The sequence below is a fragment of the Mus caroli genome, unplaced genomic scaffold, assembly GCF_978045245.1.
Source record: "Mus caroli unplaced genomic scaffold, Mus_caroli_1 scaffold_9, whole genome shotgun sequence".
Classification (NCBI taxonomy): domain Eukaryota; kingdom Metazoa; phylum Chordata; class Mammalia; order Rodentia; family Muridae; genus Mus; species Mus caroli.
This window is the reverse complement of record NW_028227264.1, coordinates 120,291,702-120,316,601: the sequence shown is the minus strand read 5'-3', so window position 1 is coordinate 120,316,601 and position 24,900 is coordinate 120,291,702. Positions and strand designations below refer to the sequence as shown.

Here is a 24,900-nt window from a genome sequence, read left to right as displayed (position 1 = left end):
AGCCTGGAATTATTCTCGGAGTCAGATTACCGCTTTCTGAGATGGGATGCGCACACGGTAAAAGAGGAAAGGACATGGGGATCTCTGAGCGCTGGCCCTAAACTTGGGGAGAGTACGCCCCTCAAGGTCTCAAGTCTTTTCAGTGCAAGTAAATGGAGAGGCTTGCCCACAGCAGTGTCTCTCCGTTGACTCTTCTCGGGTTTTTTTGTTTTGTTTTTTGTTTTTGTTTGTTTTTGTTTTTTTAGCTTCGCTAGGGCAACGGTCTCTCTGAGACACTGGAGCCTGTCAGAGGGCTGCGAGGACCAAAACGGAAGGGCTGGAAGCATTTTCCAAGGTATCCGAGTGCAGAAGGTGCAACTATTATGTAACGAGCTGGAATTTTAACAGTCCTCGACACGTGCATCCTAACGAGCTCGGTCCCCGGGGTGGGGGTGGGGTGGGGGAGGTCAGCGCTTGTCCCAGCGATCCAGCCATTACTTGAAACCATCCTGAGAATGCGCGCCTCTCTGGAAATTGTCTTCAACCCTCCAGCACATTCTTTTGAATGTTCTTGATGAGGGCAAATCCGAGACTTTCGAGTCTGAATATTTGTTCGTATGTAACAGGTAATTTTCTAGCCGTACCAGCCCAGGGGAATCATCGAAGAATTAACCAATGCCATAAGCTTATTGCTCAAAAGCTCAGGCCCACCAGCTGCAGTGGGAGGGCTGGGACCTACCTCATTCTGCCTCCAGGTGTAGGTCTGGAGGGTGGGAGGGACTCTGGTGTGTGTGTGGTGGGGGGAGGGGAGGGGAGAGGGGTGAGGGGAGAGGAGTGGGAGGAGGAAATGTTAGCTGTTGGGTTTTGTTTTGTCTGTTTGTTTGTTTTTAACAAATGAGCTTATATATTCATCTATTTTCCTTCTCAACCTTGCAGTTGCTTGGTCGTTCCAAAAAGCACCCGAGCCATACTTCTGCCAGGCAGCCTTCCTGTGTTTCCTCCGCTCCTCTGCTCCTCCAACTCTCTAACTTGAGATTGAAGTGTGCACAGCTCACAGTTTACTTTATGTCTTATAAGGACCTAGACAAGAGGACACAAATGTCACCAATGCAAGGGATGTCTTTATGGAGCAAGAAATGCTCATGGGCCTGATCTGAGATTTGAGTACCATGTGTTCAATGTACCCCAACGCCACACTTTACCTCACAAGTATTCTCAACTATTACATAAAATAAAATAAAAGGTGGAGGAGAAGAGGCTCTGGAAAGGTGGCTCAGTTCATAAAGGAGCCACAGAAGCCATTCTGGACTTCCTTCTGTTTCTGCGCAAGCATCATCTACCTATTAGCTTTTGCTCTTCTTAAACAATAGCCACTTCTTGCTCCATTACAGCCGTGCCTTTCTACCGTGCTGTGTATCTTGGCTCCTGAGCTGCTGCTGTGAAGAGACATTGTGACCAAGGTAACTCTTTGGGAGGGCTTGCTTAGAGTTTTAGAGGGCTCATCCATTATCATCCATGCGTCAGGATGGCAAAGTGCTGGAAAAGTACCTAAGAGGTTAGATCCTGGCCCACAGAAAACAGGGAGATGGAGGGGGAAGAGAGGAGGAAGAGGGAGAAAGAGACAGAGAGAGAGAGAAAGGGAGGAAGAGAGAGAGGGAAAGGGAGAGACAGAAGAGACAGAGATTGGATATGGTGTGGGATTTTGAAACTCCAAAACCCATTCCCAGTGGCATATCTCCAAGACACCTCCCAGTCCTTCTCAAATAGTTCCACTAGTTGGTGACTAAGTATAAAATCTATGAGCCTATGGGGGGGCAGTCTCACTCAAACCACCACACTGTGCTTTCCTCTGCCGTCCTCAAAAGCACAAGCTCCCTTGATTTTGTTTATTCAGTGTCTTCTCCTACTAAAAATGTTGCTGCAAGAGACATGTATCGTTTGGTTACTCAATACTGTATCTCCAATACTGACAGTGTTGGCACAGCAAATACAAAGTAATTTATTCAGTGATTAAATTAGCTAGTTGCTCCTGTTGGCTGAACAAGGAATCACAGCCAGAGAAGCACTTTAAAGTCTCAACAGTCTACCTGAAGGATAGTTTTGAGGCAATATCCTGTTTTTTTCTCAGAACATTTAAAGACGTTTTAAAGTCTATCCCACATTGCAATTTTTAGATTAAAAAAAATCATCTTAGGGGAACTTTAATGCCCTTAAATGATGCGTGAACTCTACCATTCATTCGCAGAAGGCTGCTTTTCATTTATTATTCATTCTTAATTATATTTATTCATTCACGAGGCAAACGTTTGTTGAGCTCCTGTGACTTGGAAGCACTTCCGAGGACACCGGGGAACCACATCGTGTGTCATTTTATAACCTTCTTGGTCCTATGTGTCTCCGAGGAACATGTCCCTGGAGTTAGCAAAGCTCAGCATTTAATTTAAAAATTCTCTTCCAAACGCTACTGTAATGTTTTTGTTCATATTATCTAGCAATGTTTGAGGTACTATAGCTTTCTACTGTTAACTGCCAAACTTAGTAGTACAAAACAATACGCTTTGTCAATCAGGAGTTTGGGCAAGGCCCTGCAGGGATGCATTCCTATTGGAGTCGAAGCTGGAGACAGTTGGGATAGGCAGCAGTTGCCAGGGTTCCGCAGTTCTCCAGTTTTCAGCTCCCCAAGCTCAGCTGAATGTTCGGAACGCACAGGTCAGGCACTGGGGCAAGAACAGCAGGAAAAGCCAGACACCTCTCTGCATGCGGTTTCTTCATGTGACTGCTTGGTGCATCCTCTACTAAGGTAGGCTGGGGTAGCTGGCATTCCACAGAATGCCAGAGTTGATTGGACAAAAGAAAGGTTCATGGTTTCTCGTGATCTGACCCTGGAGGTCTCAGAGCATCACAACTAACACATGGACATATCAAAAAGGCATAAGGACCATTCAATATCCAATGGTAGGTGAATCAGATTTCTGCCTCTCAACAGAAGAGAGCACCACCCTGTTTAATATCGACACTACTGGAGACACCATGCCTTCAAGTCTTGCCTGCCTTCTCTTGTTCTTTTACATATTATAACATTGTATGAGGTAGCTGTCGTGTTTATTTCCACTTTACAGGTAAAGAGATTGATTCTTTGAGAGACACTAACCCTCATAGCCCACAGTAATGCTTTATACAGCATTATCCATTATTGGACAATACATAATTCAAATTCCGTTTTCAACTTAGCGATCAGATGAGATTCTTCTGTCTTAGAAGAGGCCTCAGGGCAGACAGAGGGGGGAAAAAAACGAGAATGCAGGAGAAGGTGGGAATATTTACCCGCTTGCAAGAAGCAACGTGTCTAAACACTGGGTATACAGCAAGTCACCCTTGGGCTTTGACGAGAGAGAGGATTTGGGGCCCCAGAGATGTTCAGCAGCTGTCAGATAAAGGAAATATGCCCCAAGGTGTCTGTGAGCCATAGCTGGTAACCCCAGATTCTGTGTGTTTGTTGTTGTTGGTTTTCTGTTTTTCCTAGGGGGAAATGAAGGAAAACACACATGCCAAATTGTCTTTTCTTTTCCTCTTTAAAAGCTTACTATCAAGTCTCTGGAGCCACACTAACAACCCCACATTCATGAAGCAGCTCAACCACTGGGACTCACACTTGGAATGGAAAGAAAATAGAAGCAAAGGAAATGGGATTTTTGAATCCTCCCTTCTCTCCCTTCCCTTCCCTTTCCCTTTCCCTCCTTCCCTTTCCCTTTCCCTTTCCCTCCTTCCCTTTCCCTCCTTCCCTTTCCCTTTCCCTTTCCCTTTCCCTTTCCCTTTCCCTTTCCCTTTCCCTTTCCCTTTTTTCCCTTTCCCTTCCCTCTCCCTTCCCTTTCCCCCCTTCCCTTTCCCTTTCCCCCCTTCCCTTTCCCTTTCCCTTTCCCCTTCCCTTCCTTTCCCCTTCCCCTTCCCCTTCTTCCCCTTCCCCTTCCCCTTCCCCTTCCCCTTCCCCTTCCCCTTCTTCCCCTTCCCCTTCTTCCCCTTCCTCCCCTTCCCCTTCCCCTTCCCCTTCCCCTTCCCCTTCCCCTTCCCCTTCCCCTTCCCCTTCCCCTTCCCCTTCCCCTTCCCCTTCCCCTTCCCCTTCCCCTTCCCCTTCCCCTTCCCCTCCCCTCCTCTCCCCTCCCCTTCCCTTCCCTCCCCTCCCCTTCTCTTCCCCCTTCCTTCCTTCCTTTCTTCCTTTTTTTTTTCTTTCCTGCATATGAGTGTGTGTGGGCAGTTATAAGCACACACAAGTAGAACAGCCAGTGTCACCCTCACCTCACACTTGTTTGAAATATGCTCTCTGCTGCTGTGTCAGGCAGCCTAGCTGATGAAGATATCTCTGGAGTCTTCCATCTCCACCTCTCGTCTCCCTCTATAGGAGCGCCTGGATTAAGGACACTGTTGCATGCAACTTTTCCATGGATTCTCAGGATCTGAACTCAGATCCCTGGGGTTCACACGGCAAGCACTTGGCTCTGAGAAACTTGAAGGGAATTTCCATACTTAGCACTTTTCTATGGCTGCCTACTGCAGAGACACAAAACATTTTTTTTATAGGTTTTAAATGTGTTCCTCTTCTTAAACAAGATTGTTCATGCTCTCAGTGGGGCTGGACTCTGCCCCATAAAACAACTAAGGCCTCATTTGCTGATTGATGCTTGGTCGAGGGTGTGTTGTCTGACTCATAGCCTATTGGAAACAATGTGAAGCAGGGCCCTTGAGTGGAAGCACTGGTGGTTTATGCTTTTGTGTTTGACAGACGACAGATTTCAAAAGAGAAACCCCACTTTTGTAGAATATGTGTGTGTGTGTGTGTATACACATATATATTCATTTTGAAAGACTAATTTACCAACTGCTTATGTAACACAGAACTGCACACGCGAAATGCTTTATAAGCAGCCCTTCTTTGGTTTGTTGGTCATATGTGTTTACTTAGATGGTCAGGCCAATCCCATACTAGTCTTAGGGAGGCAGTCATGTACAAAATAGATCTAGTTCTCACCCTAAGCCCCTATGATTTAGTTCTTTCTCTTATGAAGAATACAGTCTAAAGAGGAAAGAGAAATTAGATACTCACCCTAACTCATCCGAATCAGCAGTTTTGAAGTAGAAGATATAAGGTAGCAAGTGGAAGCGTAAATGTATCGAGTTAAATAGAGGGCCTCAAGGCTCACCAAAGAGACACTGAAAGAGATGGGAGAGAGCCAAGCAAAGAGCTGGGGGTGACTATCGTGAGACAATGGACTCAAATGGGGCTGGAGGCAGGAAGAAGTGGAACTTGATGGGGCAGGAGCTGAACCCAACAGGAGGAGTTGAGGTTTTGAATTCTCCCTGCAATGCATCTGATTTAAATGCCTCCTTAACATTGAGAACTTGACCAAAAACAAAGACCCAGTTATTAAGCTAAACAGAGCCTGGAACATTCAATTAACAGGCCAGGTCTGTCTTTGTCAAGGCTGCTGGCTTCCTCACCTGAGGTGAAGGTTGGACAGGGTGGGTTGGGGTGTTGGTTTTAAAGAGTAAGCTTAATACAAAGATGGGATTGAATGTGCATTGTCTCGTTCATTATTTTAAATGACATCATCTCTTTCTAGTTCCCCATAAATTAAATAGCACTGAGTATATGCTCTATGAAAATCACCTTGAATGACTCAAAGACATCTGAGATGCATCTTTTCTGACTCTGGGAGTTTGATGGTTAAGTAGACGGACCAGCTTTGTGTGTGACACCATGAAACCACAGACTCCTGCAGTGAAATGGTCAGTCTTACATCTCACCTGGGTCAGGTAACACAGATCTGTTCTCCACAGTCACAGAGACCTACAGTCATTTTCTTCCAATTGTGTGGTTTCCATATTGATCATAATGTAATATATATATATTTACTGGCTATCCTGGGGTGGGGGCGTGGCGTGGCGTGGCATGCCAGGGTGGGACGTAGCTGGGGCAGGGCCAGGGCGGTGATACTTTCTTGCGCGCGTCCGACTCGACCAGCAAGAATGACGCTGCAACAGGATCCTTCTGCACACGTTTATTGGGAGAGCTTGATTGTAGAGGTGAATAGACCCTGAGCCCAGCACTGGTGCTACTTTATATAGGCCTAGGAGAGGCGTGTCTCACACCCGGATTGGTTGTGCTTGGTTGATGCTTACCACCTCATTTGCATGCCTACATCTGATTGGTTAATTTCTCTCTCACCTGATTGGTTAACTTCTCTCTCTTCTGATTGGTTAACTTCTCTCTCATCTGATTGGTCAACTTCTCTCTCATCTGATTGGTTAATTTTGGTTAGTTCTCAAAACCTCATCTTGGCAAAAAAACTTTACTGCCTATGTATGCGTGGTGGCCAACAGAAGCCTGTGCTACTCTGCAACGGCACATGTGGCTTCCCACAATACTTCCCTTGTATGCAGTTACGACTTCCAACCGAAAAACACAGGACATGTGGAGACTACTCCCTAAAGGGAATGTCTGCTAGGTGGGAGGCGTGGCTCACTTGGGGGTACACAGACGGATATTCAGGTGTCTAGGAGAATTCTCTTTCCTGCAACATGGAGCCTTAGGCCACTGTGTCTGAGGGACTGCTCCAAAGCATTGCTAAGCATTGCTATCTCCACTCAGAAAACCAAGGCCCGAGAGGACTGAGAAGATAGTCCTGCAATGTCCAGGGTTCCTGTCATTAGCTCCAGGTCACAGTTTTCAAGGTTCTTTTGCATTCCCTCGTTATTTTTATGCAACTATCCGAGAACCATCTAAGGTAGATGGTAGACTCTGATCGTCGTCGTCATCCAAACGAAGAAGTCCAGGCTGCATCTGGTCGGTAACTTCACCAACTTTTGCCAGTATTTTTGTTGTTGTTTTGCTTGTTTTTCTGTTTCTGGTTTTTTTTTTTTTAGAATAATTAGGTGAGTTGGGGTGAAAATATTTCGATTCCCAGGCTAGTGTTCATTCCACCTCCCTGAGCCACTAAAATTTTAGTAACAGGTGTAATTATTGATGGCTTTATTTTTAGTCTATGAGTATGTTTTGTTTTCCTTTCACCATTTTTTTTTAACCTGGTCCTTGTGAGATGTTCTCTCTTGGATCGTGGCTACCATGCTATGAGGAAGCCCTGGTCAGTGAAGAGACCACGTGCAGGAAGGAATTCAGCTGATGTTCCCAGCTGAGGTCACCGCTGTCAGCCTAAGTCAATGGTAGACTTAGGAGCAAAAAGATTTTGTAACGACTCCAGCCCTAGCAGGCATTTATTTATAAGTGCACGGAAGTCTACATGAAAGCCATTTTACTTAGCCTTGAACCTTGAGATAACTAAGACACAATTTTAAAGCCACTAGGTTTTCGGGGAACGATTTGGATAGCAGAACTACCTGGAATGCTGGTGGGGCAACCTAGGTGGGGAAGTTTCACCCACCTTCTTTCTCCCAAGAGGCGTCCTGCTCAGCACCATGTAGACAGCTTCCAAGTGGAAGGCTCCTTCATAGGAAGTGCATAACTATGATCTGATGACCTCAACTTTTCTCTCCCTCTGAATCACATATTCTCTTTTTCACCAAACTATGTGTTTTTGACCCAGCTTAGGGCTGCTCCTGCAAACATGGTGTCCTGGCTGGTTTTGTGTGTCAACTTGACACAAGCTGGAGTTATCACAGAGAAAGGAGCCTACCTTGAGGAAATGCCTCCATGAGATCCAGCTGTAAGGCATTTCCTCAATTAGTGATCAAGGGTGGAGATAGCCCAGCCCATTGTGGGTGGTGCCATCCCTGCGCTGGTAGTCCTGGGTTCTAGAAGAAAGCAAGCTGAGCAAGCCAGGGGAAGCAATCCAGTAAGTAGCTCCTGCCTCCAAGTTCCTGCCCTGTGTGAGTTCCTGTCTTGACTTCCTTTGGTGATGAACAGCAATGTGGAAGTGTAAGCTAAATAAACCCTTTCCTCCCCAACTTGCTTCTTTGTCATGATGTTTTGTGCCTGAATATAAACCCTGTCCAAGACAAACTGGAAGTAGGGTATTCCTGTGACAACCTGACCTTGTTTGTGGGAGGACCGTGGAAGGACTTTGAAACAACTTTGGAACTTTGACCTAGAAGATAGAAGAGCCATTGGGTGTTAAGAACTCTGTGGGATGTTCTGTAGGAGCTTGGAAGATAATGTCGAGAACAGTGCAAATGATGGAGGCCTTGCTTATGGACTCTTGTCAGGGCTGTTGCTGTTTTGCTTTCGGGAGATTCTGTGGTTTTGGTCAGTTGTCTGAAGAATCAGCTGTGATTAACAAGATACCAGAACTACTAAAGCGAAACCTTTGCATCACTGGGATGATTGATGCTGGTTAGCTGGAACTAAGAAATTAGCAGTGATTAAGAAGAGACCAGCATCACTAAGGTGAAATCTTCTGGGTAGTGTTTCCTGAGAGCACAGAGAAGCTGTGTTCCAGAGGCAGCCATGGTTATACCTCGTGTTGGCAGCCAGACTTGGTAACGTATAAGAGTCACCCAGGTGGTACTGGTTTTGAAACATGAAGGGGTCGTGAAGAACAGCTGACTCTTGGCACTGATGCTTGGCCAAGAGAGGCCATTGGTGAAGGTGCAGTCTCACTGGCAGTTGAGGACCAAGGACTAATGAGACCAGAGAAGCTGAGGCTTAGCACCATGGAAAGAGCCTATGAGAGGCTATTTGAGAAAGTGCAATCCAGTTGTAGCAGAAGACAGCAGTGTTTTGGGGATGCCAGTACCATGAGATGACCACCGAGAACAGCAGCAGCTGTGGAGTAGAGACAGCTGGAGCCTAGAAGATAAGGTGTGTGCTACAAAGAGAATGGCTGGAGAAATGACCCAAGCCCTTGGAGGAGCCCAGAAATCGGTGAGTAGATCCCAGACACTGGATGGTTAGAGTTTGATTTTGATTGTGAATGTGCCCTGATACTTTTCACTCTTGAAATAAGAAAGTATTTTCTTACACAGTTAAGAGACTTTGAACTGTAAAAAGACTTTGAATTTCAAAAGAGATTGGATATTTTTAAGGGATTGAAATGTTAATATGTAAGAATTTGTAAAGACTGTGGGACTTTTAAAGTTATTTAGATCTTGGGGATGAAATAAGAAAACAAGGGTTGAGGCTTAATAGTGATGTGTTTGTGTGTCAAGCTGACAAGGGGTCAGTTGTTCTGGCTGGTTTTGTGTGTCAACTTAACACAAGCTGGAGTTATCACAGAGAAAGGATCCAGCTGTAAGGTGTTTTCTCAATTAGTGATCGATCAAGGGGGGAGGGCTCAGCCCATTGTGGATGGGGCCATCCCTGAGCTGGTAGTCCTGGGTTCTATAAGAAAGCAGGCTGAGTAAGTCAGGGAAAGCAAGCCAGTAAGCAGTCCTCTCCATGACCTCTGCATCAGCTCCTGCCTCCAAGTTCCTGTCTTGTGTGAGTTCCTGTCCTGACTTCCTTTGGTGATGAACAGCCGTGTGGAAGTGTAAGCTGAATAAACCCTTTCCTTCCCAACTTGCTTCTTTTTTATGATGTTTTGTGCAGGAATTCAAATCCTGTTCAAGATACATAGAGTCAGCTCAATTTACAAGCTGTTCTTAAGAGAGATGCCTTCCGTCTGCCAAGTTGTCTCCCTGTGCTAGCATTGAAGTTATCCCCTCCCAAATCTACAAACTGGTGAGCCAGCTGCCCCAGAAGGGGTAGAGCGGCCTGAATTAGTAAGAGGAAGCCAAGGAACACCTTCAGTGTTGGGGATAATTTGACTCCAAGATTCATGTGTATGGGGAGGATGGTTGGAACAGTTTGAGACAGTTAAACAGGCCTGCGAAAAGAGTCTTAGGATGGTAATGGGTGTGGGTCTAACTTTGTAGGTGCATTCTCTGCTAAGTAGGGGGACTATGGCAGGTCCCAGGGAAACTAATTACAAATATATAGCACAGAGTTCGGGATCTGTGAGGCAGACTGATGGCTGTGTATGTGTTGTTGAAGACAGAAAGTCCGGAGATGCTTGTACATACCAAAGTCTTTAGTCAAAGCAACATGGATTGCCTCTCAGAGTTCATTTCTCCAGACCGTGCTTTTCCAAAGTTTAGTCAGATCATGAGTGGAAGAAGCAGCAGTAAGCACGTGTGTGTTGTGATGGTTTGTATATGCTAGGCCCAAGGAGTGGCACTGTTGAGAGATGTGGCCTTGTGAGAGTGGGTGTGGCCTTGTAGAGGTGGGTGTGGCCTTGTAGGGGTGGGTGTGGCCTTGTAGGGGTGGGTGTGGCCTTGTTGGAGTTTGTTGGAGTGGGTGTGGCCTTGTTGGAGTGGGTGTGGCCTTGTGGGGTGGGGGTGGCCTTGTTGGAGTTTGTTGGAGTGGGTGTGGCCTTGTTGGGGTGGTTGTGGCCTTGTTGGAGTAGGTATGGCCTTGTTGGAGTAGGTGTGGCCTTGTAGGGGTGGGTGTGGTCTTGTTGGAGTTTGTTGGAGTGGGTGTGGCCTTGTTGGGGTAGGTGTGGCCTTGTTGGAGTGGGTGTGGCCTTGTAGGGGTGGGTGTGGCCTTGTTGGAGTTTGTTGGAGTGGGTGTGACCTTGTTGGGGTGGGTGTGGCCTTGTTGGAGTGGGTGTGGCCTTGTGGGTGTGGGCTTTTTCATCCTAACTGCCTGGGAAGCCAGTATCCTGCTAGTAGCCTTCAGATGAAGATGTTAAAACACTCAGCTCCTCCTGCACCATGCCTGCCTGGATGCAGCCATGCTCGCACTTTGATGATAATAGACTGTACCTCTGAACCTGTAAGCCAGCCCCAATGAAATGTTGTCCTTATAAGAGTTGCCTTGGTCTGATCAACAGTGTCTGATGGTTAACTGAACACGGCCGAGCAATGGAGACATAGGAACACCCTGTCTTAGCATTCCCACTGCTGTGAAGAGACATCATGACCATGGCAACTCTTACAAAGGAAAACTTTTAATTGGCGTGGCTGACAGTTTAGAGGTTTAATCCATTATCATCATGGTGGGAAGCATGGCAGTAGCCAGGCAGCTTAGTACTAGAGAGGTAGCTGAGAGTCCTATACCTGGATCCTCAGGCAACAGGAAGCAAATGTCACAGTAGGCCTGGCTTGAGCATCTGAGATCTCAGAGCCCACCTCCTAGTGACATTCTTCTTCCAACAAAACCACACCTACTCCAATGTGGCCACACCTCCCAGTAGTGCCACTCCCACGAGCCTATGGGACCGCTTTCATTCAAACGGCCACATGCTCCTATTCCTTCATAATTTTGCATTGGATTTATCTAACTCAAAGTTTATGATATATAATTTAGGATAGTGATAATAACAATTGTTACAGATTTTATGGAGTAAAGGCTTTCTTTGCAAAGTCCATTCACTCGGGGTCTTAGTTCCCAGTGTGGGATGTGGACTTCAAGGAAATAATTAAGATTAAATGAAGCCACAGAGGTTGAACCCTTCTGCAATAGGATTAGTGCCTAGGCACAATGCTATACCAAAGAAACAATCTTCCCTCCCCATCTCCTTTCTTCTTTCCTTCCATCCCTTGCCCTCTCTTCCTTTCTCTCTTGATCTCTCTGCACACCGCACAAGGATTAACTAGCCGTTATACCAAGACACAACTGAGAAGGCAGCTATCTGATATCTAGAAGGAAATCTTCAAGAATCAAGCCATTCACCCGTTGGGCCTGGATCTTGATTCCAGGGTTTAGAGAAAGCAAATGTGTTGTTTAAGACAGCCATTCTATAATGCCTTGTCATGGCAGTCCAGGTCAATAGAAGTAGTGACAATAAATGTGTATGTAATATTTATGGAGTTCTTCTTATAGAATTCCATAAGGACACTGAGGTGAGTAGCTCTCTAGAGGGGATGTAGGTAGGATGTGCAAAGGAGAATTCTCTCTGAGCCCAGGTTCCCGGAGATCTTTCCTTTAACCTACACTGCTGGTCAGAGACATTCACTGGGACAATCACCATACTGAATCAAGCTTCTCCCTGACCACGGACTCATGACCCTGTCCGGCATCTTCATCAGGCCAGCACCAAAGAACTCCTTTCCCCAGCTTGGCAGCTTGATATTTTCTTTAGACGTATCAGAGCCTGGTAATGTTTGACCTGATGGTTGTGTTGTGTGTTATGTGGTAGTGTTGTGCATCCCAGAGGCACTCCTGTTTTCCCATCAAGATAGTCATTCCCGGGCCATGCCACCCAGCTGTGTGTCAGAGGATGCAGTGTGACAATAATACAGTAACATTGGTGAACAACGGAAATATGTTCTCTAATCATTTTGAATCTCTTTGCCCATGAATTGGTTGAGTCAAACAAAGAAAAACCAAAAAAGTGGTCTCCTAATATGGTGCTTTGGTATATACTATAAACAGTCATTTCTATGGGACAGAGAAGCTCGAGCTGTTGACTCTCTAGGGACACATTTTTCTTTCTATTTTCTTCTCTGCGATGTGATACACTGTTATGGAACAGTGGAGATTGGGTTTTCTCGCATGCCTGTGCATTTTCCCATTGCTTTTTTATGCTATTTCAGTTGAAAGTTATTTTTCCCAGAAAAAAAAATCATTATGAACTATTTGGAGCAGTCATGGTTTTACTGGGTGCTAAAGATTTCTCTCTCTAGTTTTGTGGCCAGCAATAGGGAGCCTGATGTGGGGCGCGGTCACTGTCCCATGATAGCGCAGTGGTAGAGCTAAGAACAGCATTCCAAACTTGCACTTTGAAGTGGAAAGATCTGGCAAAAGTGGCATGCTAAGTGGTTCTGTCTCGTCACATTGCACTAAGGAACCTTCTGCTCGGGGAAGTAAAGGTTGACTTTGTGCCAAAAGCTTATGGTGTGCTTTCGGAGTCACAACGATGCGCCAGGCCTCAGAGCTAACTCAGAAGCAAAGGCCTTCCGTGTGGAATCTTCACGTGGGCTGGGTAGGTGGCATTTCCCTCAGGGCCCATGGGTGTAGAGATGGTTTCTGAGACCCCAAGCTCCAGACTTCCTGCTCTTCCCTCAGGCTCCTTCCTATTCCACACACTTTTCTGAAAAATCTCTGTAGCTCTTCTGTCCTCCCCATGGCTTTTTCTGGGCACTTTGGAAACTGTTAGAAAGATCTCACAGTCAGCTAGTGGATGGGTCACAGGGCTCCCAATGGAGGAGCTAGAGAAAGTACCCAAGGAGCTAAAGGGATCTGCAACCCTATAGGTGGAACAACATTATGAACTAACCAGTACCCCGGAGCTCTTGACTCTAGCTGCATATGTATCAAAAGATGGCCTCGTTGGCCATCACTGGAAAGAGAGGCCCATTGGACACACAAACTTTATATGCCCCAGTCCAGGGGAACGCCAGGGCCAAAAAAAATGGGAATGGGTGGGTAGGGAAGGGGGGGAGGGGTATGGGGGACTTTTGGGATAGCATTGGAAATGTAATTGAGGAAAATACGTAATAAAAAATATTAAAAATTAAAAAAAAATAAACAGTAAATTAAAAAAAAAAAAGAAGAAAGAAAGAAAGATCACCACTTTCCCCAGCTCCATCCCCTGTTGAAAGTGTCTTGTGATCCACTCATGCCATGTGCCCAGTCTTTACTGTCCTCTTTAGAAAGTCAAAGCTAACACCTGGGAGCTTTAGTGAACAGCCCAGGCTCTAAGGCTCTGGATGAAGTGGCTGACACAAACCGAGGCAGACTTAGTAACTACCTTTTCAAGACAATGATGTCCTTTTGGCACCTCCATAATTTTAGCCCCTTCACACCTGCCTGCCACTTACAGAAGAAACACACCAACCAAAGGACATTATAGAATACGAGAATTGATTATCAGTTCTCAGAGCCACCATTCACTGAGTGCTAGTTAATTGTTTCCGTTTAAGATTTGACTTACAACTCTCGGGTTAATTCTGCTGAAATCCACCAAGGTGTGTGTGTGGGGGGGGGGTGCTGTACACGCAGTACTATTTACCAGAGAGATGAGGACATCTTCAAAGTCAAGGGCAGAGAGAGGATGAAGTTTGGACGTGGAAAGAGCATTAGGGAAGCCAAAGGTGTTGTAGCTCCTTGAGTGGCATAGAACAAACAAGACAGAAATTATAAAGACAAGAAGGCCCGAGGGGTGGCAGAGCGTGGGGATTACACCAGGAACGGTAGAAGGATAAAGCCAAAATCGGAGTGGGCAGTTGGCTGCATATGCAGCCATACCCAGCAAGTCTATCTGCCTATCCATCACCATCCAGAGTCGTCTCCACAGGTTAAAACAGCTGTCATGAGCTGGTTGGATACAGGGCTGTTTAAGCAGTTGTAAATGGGATGGAGCTGGGGGGTGGGGGAGACCACGCCAAATACAGCCAGCACCTTGTGGTGAATGCCGTGGGAAGCTCTGGCTGGGCCCTTGGCTCTGTCCATTCCATCTTTTCTGTCGTTCCATCGTTCCTGTCTCCACTCCATCCTTTTGCACCTTCCTGTTTGTCCTGCTGACCTGGCCCCTCACTGCGGGCTGAGAGACCTCAGATGCTGCGCTACTCTGCTCCACCCACTTTCCCACACTCAGGAGGACCTTGGGTGGGGAGGTTGGAAGGGATCAAGGAGAGCATCCTACTGAGATGAGGTCGGAGGCAGCCTGGACATCAAAGGTACCCAGGCCACAGAGCTTGGGAGGAGGGCAAGGCCCCCTAACAGAAGGAGCCAGAGAGAGTTCCTTGCTGGCTCCTCTTAGGAGAAGAGCCTCTCACCTTGTATTTGAATTAAAACTGGGAAGCCAAGATTTTTCATCCCAAAGGCTATAAGGGAATTCTTAAACCGTAGGTGTCCGTTTCTATCAAAAAAGAAAAAAAAAATTAAGTTTCAGACCTCTGGCTAGTGAACGTCTGAGAGAGCAGTTGAATGAATCATTAACTCTGGATGCTTCATGTAGGTCAGTCAGACTTCCTGCTGCTCACTCCGGGAAGCACACTCCAGATTCTTTAAGGAGAGACAGCAAGTTATCCTCTAGAGCATCTCTAGCCCTTGATTCGCACAGCCATTCTGTACGATCAAGCCCATGGCGAACCTCCAGGGACTCCTTTCCTAAGCGATGTTAATAACTCCTAACACTCTTGGGGGAAGCCAGTTCCCTCACAAGTGGTAGGATGCCCAGCCTCGGTGGGGAGAAAATTTGAAAAGGGACTTCCTAATGTCCCCCCAAATAATAGAATACGATCAACTTGCAGACCTCCTCTGCCCCCGCCTCCACATTCCTCTTCACTTATATAGCCATTTGGTTTCAATGGGAAAACCAAAGCCAGGATGCTTGCTAGACACCTGACAAATGCCGGTTTGGGGTGGGAGTCTAAGAGGACTGTGGGTAGGAGTGGTCAGACCTGGGGATAGCTGCTTCCAGGGAGACCCAGCATTTAAGCGCTCACAGAAGGCGCAGGCGCACAAGGTTCCCGGAGTTCCCTCCAACCCAGCCCCACGGACTCTGGCAGGATAGCCTAAGGTGATAGGATTGGAAGGAAGTTGGGTAGGGAATTGAAGGCACCGTGTCCTCCCTCCCTGACCCCGGCTTCAGGTAAACGTGTGTATTTAGCTACAGCCACAACCACGAAGTGCCCCCCCCCCAGCCCCATTCCTGAATGTTTTCTTGGAAGTCAATTAAAACAAGGTGAATCACAGTAGGAGATAAAAACAAATAAATGCCAGCTGGCTGAGGCTTACCAGTACTTGACTGGTTGGTTTACACATAAAGAACAAAATAAAATAAAATAAAACACTGTCATCTTTCCTCATAAGAGTTGTAATTAGACTTGTGCCTCGCACAAGACAGAGATTGGATCCCAGTGCTCGGGGGGGGGGGGGGGGGGGCGGGAATTGCTGTCACCTCAATTCTCAGCGTTCGGCAATTTGGTTTTTGGTTTTTGGGTTTTTTTTTTTTTTTTTTTGGCTTTGTTTTGTTTAATTTGACCATTTTCTGATTCTGCCAGGAGGCACAGTTTTCTCTCTAGCGAACATCTCTAATTTGTATCTACCTCCATGTTTCTCTGGCTGTGGTGTAGTTAGCAGAAAGAGCAGGGTTCCTGGGGGGGGGGGGAGAGTACTCAACAATCTACAAGCTGGATCACAGTGGCCTGTGTGGGCCACATCCCTTAGGAGAGACTTGGCAAACCTGGGTCAAAAGGCTTACACACTCTTGTCTGGCTCACATGCCTTCAAAGCTCAACTGTTCTGTGTTCTCTTTGGGTTACAGATACCCAGCAATTTTCAGCATCACCATAGCCTCCTTTGCTGATCCCTGCAACTCCTGTCTGAACCCTTTCCCAGTTTAATCGTGCAGGAATGCTGTTCCAAAGATGTAGGGTCATAAGGGTGCAATAAATCAATCCCGATACACCCCTAATGAATGGCAAATTAAACAACATTTGTTTCAGGTTCATAGGTCCTCTTGGAAGATGCCATTTTAATGCAAACACAATTCCCGCCTGTCAGGTAGTAAGAGGGGGTAGGAGGGTAAAGTGTGGAGGACTTGTAGTCTTCTGTGCCTTTTAAGATAAAGGATTTTTGTTTTTCTTTTCACCAGAAATAGCCACAAAGTTAATTTGCTCCACTAACTGACTCCGAGATCTTTCTGTAGCTCTTATCCTGGAACAGAAGTTTCTGAGCACAGGGTTACCCCAGGGAACTCAGGGGTAACCTAGATCCTCCGTTCTGTTTTTACTGAAGCTTATTATGGGGATGGGCTGGGGTAGGCGGTTCTGGGAGCCTGGCATGCATGCCCCAGGCTGCAAGGTTTGAGCTAAAACAAATCTTCTAGTCACATACAATGATCACAGAGACACGGCCTGTGGCATTGAGAAGATTAAATCCCAAAGCTCCACTGCGCCCTTTCCCACCCTCGCCTTCCACCCAGGGGCTGGAATAAACTTGTTAGAGCTTCATCAAGAGGGGGAAAAAAAAAAAAGGATAGCTTTTAGTCTTCCATGGCCCCTAAGCTTTTAGGTAATAAATAATAAAAGGTATTTATTACACGTTATGTTACAGTGACATAGTGGAATCCAAATGCTTTTAACCATAACACTTTCTTCCTCAGATGTTAAAAAGAAAAGAGTATTAGAATTTGGGAAGGAGGACAGCAGGAGCGGTGCCTTTAAAACTTGAGGAATGTGGTAAAGAGAGCCCTGTGTGTTTTTTATAGGCGCAGAATGGGGTGGGGGGAATGCCTGGAGAAACCCCAGGCAGGAAGTCAGGGGATTAGGGCTCCCAGCCTGGCGTTGCCACTGTCTGGCTGTTACCTTGGGCAGGAGCTCCACCTTGGCTTGCTCTCTGCTTCTCATTTACCTTGTAAACAGTGAGCAAGCTTCCTGTTTTGTTAGCTATTGGGTCTCCTGGACCACACTCTTGCACGATGCTTTCTTTTACCTCAAAGGAGCCAGGCTCAGTATGGCTAAAGGACAAGAGGCAGAGAAACAGGCGCTGCACACCCCTTTCCTCAATGCTACAGACAGGCTTGGCACCCCCCACCCCCTACAGATGTCGCCTCCCTCACCCATGCTTCTGGCAGCAGAGTATTGTGGTTATAAACATAGGCTCTCCAGCCCAGTGCAGAGTCCACCTGGGGGGCCCAGCCCCAGGCTACCTGTAAGTAACTGGGGGCATTTGAGCAAATTATTTCTCTTCTCTACACCATCAAATTCATACCTGGAAAATGGGGACAGTAGGACATTTTAAATACAAACTCAGAAAGTTAAAAGTAGGGAGTCCCATAGTTCTTACTTACAAATATTCCACTCGTAGCAGACAGAGAGAAATGAACAATAACAAACGACTTTACTGGGCATGGTGATTCAAACCCTTAATCCTGGCACTGGGGTGGCAGAGGCAAGTGGATATCTGCTAGTTGAGGCCAGCCTGGTCTACTCCAGGCCAGCCAGAGCTACAGAGTGAAACCTGTCTCAAAAAAAAAAAAAAAAAAGAGGAAGAAGAGGAGGAAGAGGAGGAAGAGGAGGAAGAGGAGGAAAAGGAGGAAGAAGAGGAAGAAGAAGAAGAGAGAAAGGAGAGAAAGGACAGAAGAAAAAAGGAAGGAAAGAAAGGAAGGAAGGAAAGGAAGGGAAGGAAAGGAAGGAAGGAAGGGAGGGAGAAAGAGAGAGGAACAAATGAGACCCCTGGTCCTTAAATTCTTTATTCTAGTGACTAGGGAATAGTGATGAAAAGATGTAGGAATCAGACATCCATTGACTGCCCTGGGTGCAGGACACGGAAGGACCATCTTGGATGTGTAGAGTCAAAGCTAGATGACAGGGACCCCACATCCGTTGCCATGGCAACCACCATACATTCCCAGAATCTATTTGGCTCACCTCCCACCTTTACCTGTGTGGGGTTATGTCACAACTCACTCTCTCTCTCTCTCTCTCTCTCTTTCTCTCTCTCTCTCCCTCTCTCTCTTTCTCATTGCCACCTTTGCTCCCTTCCCCCACAGTAAACCCCACATGGAACCATATTGGCCTGGTGTGGTCTGTCGGGATGTGAGCCTCAATTCTAACACAATAGTAATAGCTTTGGGATATTTTTTTTTTCTGCCCACGACCAGGGGTTATAGAGGCGAATGATTCCAAAGTCCATCTGCAACAAGCTGACAGTCCATGGGACTCTACACCAACTGTGATGGCAGAAGACAAGACAGGGGAAGGTCACACAATAGGTGTGGCAGGTAGGGGGACTGTCCTCATTTCAGTGTGAAAACCCCACATGTCAGGAAGCCAGTGCTTCCTAGGCAAACCTCAGGATCCATCATGGTAATGGGGTGAACTAGGGAAGCAGCACTTAACCCTATCATGCGAAACCCGGCAGCGTTTCTTTCCTTTGCCAAACTGGGAAAGGCCTTCTATTGCAGGGAGCAGGGGAACTGTGGCCAGGTCATGACTGGGCTTTTCATCACAGGGAGTAGGGCTGCTGCCTGGTAGAAGTGCACCCCCCCCATCCCCAGTCCCCCCCACCCCCCTGTTTGGTTTTGTTTTTCAAGACAGGGTTTCTCTGTGTAGTCCTGGCTGTCCTGGAACTCACTCTGTAGACCAGGCTGACCCTGAACTCAGAAATCCGCCCGCCTCTGCCTCCCAAGTGCTGGGATTAAAGGTGTGCAACACCACGCCTGGCCTCTCTCTCTCTCTCTCTTGACTCACATTGCCAGAGGGTATAGATCTGGTAAGCCTTGCCAGATACTGTCCAGACGCCCCATATTAAGCAGGCAATCAGGAAAAGCCAATGCTTTCCACCATCCCTTCCAACTCTTCTCTCCTCGAGCAAGATTCCATACTATCCCTCCTCCTACCAGGAGGACCTTGTTTTAGGTACAAGAAGAAGGGCCACCTCTTCTCTACACTCTGCATCTGTGTTCAGATCATCACACGGATGGACTTGCCTGGAGCAATGGAGCCCTCTCAGTACCCGCCTGCATGGGATTGTTTGCAGTTGCCTGCAGAGACCCAAGGTGATTTTGTTTGTTCTCTGTGAGAGCCTCCTTCCCTGGGGGGCCACGACCTTGCTATGCGCTCTGGAGAGCCTAGAGAACTAGCTGAACTACTTCTCTTCCCCTGGCTCTGGAGCAATTTTTTTGTTTTTGTTTTTGTTTGTTTGTTGTCTGAACTTGTCCTTGTCCCGTGCAGAGCCTACTCCAGAAATGTGAATGGTGTTATATGTTATATCATATCGGGAGCACACGTGTTTACCTTTGCAGCAGTCTGTCTTCCTAGCAAGTCATTTTGGGGAAGGTGGTGTCTGGATGGCTAATCCTCTAGGTATGCGTTTCATCTCCTAATGGTAGACTGCTGGAGACACCCTGGAAAAGGCATCTTAGTGTCCTGAAGCCCCTCCCAGGAAAGAGAAGAACACCCGGAAGCGGGGAGCTTGACATCACTTAATAAAGCCCTGTGAGTAACTCCTCTACTACCATAGATAACATTGTTAATGCCTGTTGCTCAGCGAGAGAAAATGTCCCAGGCTACACTTTACGACAAGCAGAAAGCGTTCAAGCTGTCCTGCCAGTGCTTTATACTAAGAGCCAAATCCTTACTCCTTACTTAGGCATTAATTGTAATAACATGAGTCATGAGGCTTCACTCTGGTATTCGTGAGGCTGCTCAGTGTTAGGCCCCGGGACCTCCGTGGAGTTGACTTTATTTGGTTTTCCACTTCCGTTTGGGAGCGAGAGCCGCGTGAACTCAGACAGGGAGTCTCCCAGGAGCCTGAGTGGGCTGTCCTTTCTGCGGCTGTGTCTGCCTGCCTAGGCTGTAGACGTGTGAACTGTGCAGACCCGAACACTTCAGGAGACACTCAACTGCAACTGGCTCTGCTTTCCCCAGTCTCCAGGCAGCAATAGGCCAGGGGTGCTGCCAAAATTTACCCAGACAATAGCAAAATTCTGGGGAGCACTTGGGAGAACTGTGGTCACACTATTGGAACAGTGATGTATGTGTGTTCCCAGAGCGGGGCCCGCAACAGCAAACCCTGGAGCTGAAATGGTTCCTAGGGGAAGTTACTCTCCAGAGAAGATACAAGGGCTGGGTATCAAGCATCCGACTACGTGGAAAGGAGTGTCACCTACACGGGGAGAATTCTAGAACCTGTTTCAACACCTGCAGGAAAGGCTGTGTTCTCTTACATTGTGGGTGCTCATTTGGCATGACCAGTCTCCTCATCTCTGAGAGTCTGGAATATTCTCACAGACCCTCACAGGTAACAGAACAAGGTGGAAAATATTTAGCATAGTCAAGGGAGGTAGATGAACAGAAATGACAATGAAGGAATGATGGTTGAGAGCTATGGATCCAGTGTTCCCTGTGTGTGCCAGCAGAGGGCGGTTCCTGCAGGCACCAACCACTGAGAGGCTGAGGCTAGAACCCTGGAGTTGATGCTTCCTTCATAGCTTGTCCAGCGAGAATTGCAACAATGTATAACCGCTCAGTTTTCTGTTCAGTGGGGATACATTGTGAACAAAATGTGGCCACTTCTAGCCTCCTGGTGCTTATTTTGGCGGGAGAGACAGATATTGGCCAAGTGACTACATAAAGGTACGTAAAATAACAATTTTGGCAAGATTCACTCAGGTTGATCTAGCTGGGATACTGTGTGACTCGGCCAATACCTGAAAGAAGAGAAGGAACCCATTACTTCCTGTGGGCAAGGGGTGTACTTTGGGCCGGAAGAAGGGCATGTGCTTGTGAAGTGAAGACTAATCCTTCCTCAGAAAGTAGTCAGCTCAGACCTGGGCCTCCAGATCCCAGCTGGGGTTCTATAGTAGCCTTATGACAGAACTTTCTAGAATGATGGGAATGTTCTATAGCTGTGCTATTTTGAAGGTAGTAGCTGTTAGTCATGTGTGGAGATTGAACTCTTGAAGTGTTGCTAGTATGAGGTACTGAAATGTAACCCAATCAATGTAAATATGCATAGCCAAATTTAACTCTGTATTAGAAAGCACTGGTCTCTATGAGGCACATCCGAATGGTGTCTAGGTGACGTGGGATAATGGACTAGTAGGAAGTAGGGGAGACTTTTTTTTTTTTCTGAGATGGTGAGAGGCACAGTGACCTCCAAGAGCTCACCAATTAACTTTTACTCAAAAACAAAAGTTGAATGGGAAACCACTATGTGCCAGGCACCAGGCTGAACCTGGAGATGCCCCGATTTAAAGGAGTAGAATCTTCCTCTTGAAGTACCCACAGCTCAGAGTGGCAACAATTTGATATGATGGTGCTGACAAGGTCTTAACGGATTAAGGACAGTTTGGGCCAAGAACTTGGCCATCATTCTCTGGCTTACCCTGTGTGTACGGTTTCTTTCAACTGATCCATATCTTAGGTCTTTAGATAAAGGGACAGAGCTGTAACATAACAGGTTACACATTGGAGCAAAAGTCCCCCAAGGTCATTATATCAGTATTTCCAAAGACTGTGGTTCTCAACACTAGCATCCATCGTTGGGTTCTCAGAAGGGAGGTAATACTGATTGTATTCTTCTTGTATCGATCAGAAGACTTCTATTCAAGGATCCGGTAAGTGGCTCTGGATTTCAGTTAAGCCAAGTTGTACTTTCAGTGACTTCTGCTTCTCACCCAGGCTAAGCCGGGAGCTAATAACTTTTACATGTTATGGAAGCACTTTTTTCTCCAACACTAAAGTGTTTGAGTGTTGCTGCTCAAACACTTTAGCACACAAGCCATCCTGCTATTACAACAGAGAATGCCAATGGTTATTACATCACCGTCACAAAAGAAAAAGAAAAAAAATAAAATAAAAAAGAACAACACTTCCTGATACTCAATTAAACTCATTAGCCTAAATATTCAATTCCTGCCAATACCCAATTTAAATCGTCACTTCAAAATAATTTTTTCCCGATGATGAGGATCCACTAAATTCCCTCTTCACACTAATCACCCACAAAAACATTACACGCCAGGAAGAATAGGGGGCTCTTCTCATTTGAATCCCAGGATGTTTGCCCAGGAATCATCACCATTTGGCACACTGGTTTGCCTATGTGTCCTGGCTCACAGCTTGTTTCTCCATCCTGGAGGCTCAAGAGGAAGAACTCAGAAATCAAGTCCCACTGAGTATAGTCACAACTAAGACTGCTCTGCAAAATTAGCCTGCAGGGAGGATGTGTTAAATCACACAGAAATAGAGACCTTTCCAGACACTCTGAACAAGAACTTCCAAGAAGGTCTAGAAATAAGTTTATGGCCAAGAAATATTCTTCCTCAATTAACATAGTTTACGCCGTTAAACTTAAGAGACTATTTTCAAAGCCTGAAGTTTATCCATGTGCCCACCTCTCCTAAGACAGATAAGTCTCTTCAGACTCATTAATTCCAAAGCAACCCTCTTCTGTTATTAGTAACATCTGATGGAGACTTCCCAGCATGCTTTACTTATTTGTATTTGCCAGTGTGTTCCTGTGCCTCACTTTTCCCTTCTGCATTTGGTGTGTTCGTTGGCATTTCTCGGAAGGTCTTGGTAGCAAGCAGTTTTAGTTGTTCAATGTCTGGGAGGATTTTTACTTTAATCTCATTTAAAAGTGAAATCTTAGCAAGATATAGGAAGCTCAGATCAGCTGTATCTCATCAGTGCAAAAAAGATTTTCTTCCATCGTTTTCTGCAATCCATTATTTCTGCGAAGTTGGCCATGACTGGTCAGCTCTATGGTGTTGCCATGGCAGCTGGTCTTCTCCCTGCTGACTTGTGCGAGTGTCTTTGTTTTTACATCACCTGGTCATGGGGATCCCATTAGGTTCAGAAACATACTTGGAGCCAACATTTTTCTTTCAATCTAAATATTCAAGATTTGGGGGCTGGAGAGGTGACTCAGTGGTTGAGGGCTGCAGCTCTTGGAGAGGATTAAGGTTAGATTACCAGCACCCCACGTGACAGCTCGCAACTGTCCATCATTCCGGTACCCAGGGATCTGTTACCCTCTTCTGATCTCTTCGGGGTGACAGGCATGCATGCATCTGTGCACTTACCTATGTGCAGGCAACACCCCAAACACATATAGTTTAAATCAATCAATCTTTAAAAGCAATTCATCATGGTTTTTTTAGAGCGTGAAAACATGTCTACCACATTCTCCAAATAATCCCCACCACTATCCATTTCTCTGCTGTTCCGCTCGCCCTTCTCTCTGTCTCTCAGAGCTGGGTTTCCTCACATCCATCTCCGATCTTCTAGCTTTCGCTTTAGGTCACCTTTGCAGTGTGATTCATGCATTAAAGCGTGTCAGGTGTAATGGCTATCTTCCTCGCACGAGAACATAGACTGACTCTTTAAGACAAAACTTGCCTTTTTAGTTCAGCTGTTTTGGTCATTCTTTTTTTCCTCTCTTATTCTTAAATAATATTTTAAAAGCTCCCAACGAGCCTCTTTTAGATTGCTTTGTGGTCTCTATAATGCATTTGCTATCTACCTTTCATGGACAGTTTTTGGTTTTGCTTCTTCTTTTTTTTTCCTTTACCTCTGGGCTTCCCCTCCCCTCCCTCCCTCCCTCCCTCCCTCCCTCCCTCCCTCCCTCCCTCCCTTCCTTCCCTCTTTCTTCATAGAAGCATCTCTATTCAGAGGTTCAGATCTGCTGCTTCTGAACCATTTTTTTTTCTTGTTCATTTCTCATTCCATTATCATGTAGGTAGTGTGAATTTGGAATCCACTCCTGAGCAGAGTGATCTTGGGGTTTCTAGGGTTTTTTTTTTTGTTTGTTTGTTTGTTTGTTTTGTTTTGTTTCGAGAGATTTCCTCTGGTAGCCCTGGCTCTCCTGGAACTCATTCCATAGACCAGGCTGGCCTCAAACTCAGAGACCTGCCTGCCTCCCTACCTCCCGAGTGGCAGGACTAAAGGCGTGCATCACTGCAACCTGGCAGCATTTCTTGTTTTTGCATATTATTCCTTCCCTCCTTTTTGAGCACCACGTTTCTGAATTGGTGGACAGTTTCCTTGGGGCTTCATTTAAGACAGGACTTGTCAGGATCTAGCTTAGGCAGGATCTCAGATCTGGTTTTTTATGCATAGGGTGGGAGATTGCAGTACCTGACCTGCACAGCTGCCCCACCCACTCCCAGGCATCCTTTTAACATCCATAAGGAATTTCATTTTTCACAGCTACGGTGAGCTCTCTCTTAGAGTAAATAAAAACACAGAGTTGAGATTCTGGGAGTACCATCTCCACTATTTGGTGCGTGTGTAACTTTGAGGGGAAGTTTCTTTGTCTTTTTTCTTGGTTTCCTTAAACACAAAACAGGGATAACCATTGTTTCTTCCAGGAGTTCTGAAGGTTATACAAGTTAATGTGTGCCAAGTCCCTAGAATGGGACATGGGAGCAAGCAGTAAACGTATTTACTTGCTTTTGAGTTTGTGTAACTATTTACGTTTATTACATTTAGTTACATAGTTGTTACATATACATAGTTGATACATAGTTTAATACA

At 46.2% G+C, this 24,900-nt stretch overlaps 1 long non-coding RNA gene across 1 annotated transcript; it reads left to right on the top strand.

Moving 5' to 3' along the window:
- The first annotated feature begins 440 nt into the window (after positions 1 to 440).
- Positions 441 to 19,408, top strand: LOC110303995 (uncharacterized). The gene is made up of 3 exons (XR_002378992.2): positions 441 to 605; positions 916 to 1,439; positions 19,260 to 19,408. It is a non-coding gene; the product is annotated as an uncharacterized LOC110303995 (long non-coding RNA).
- The last annotated feature ends 5,492 nt before the right edge of the window (positions 19,409 to 24,900 follow it).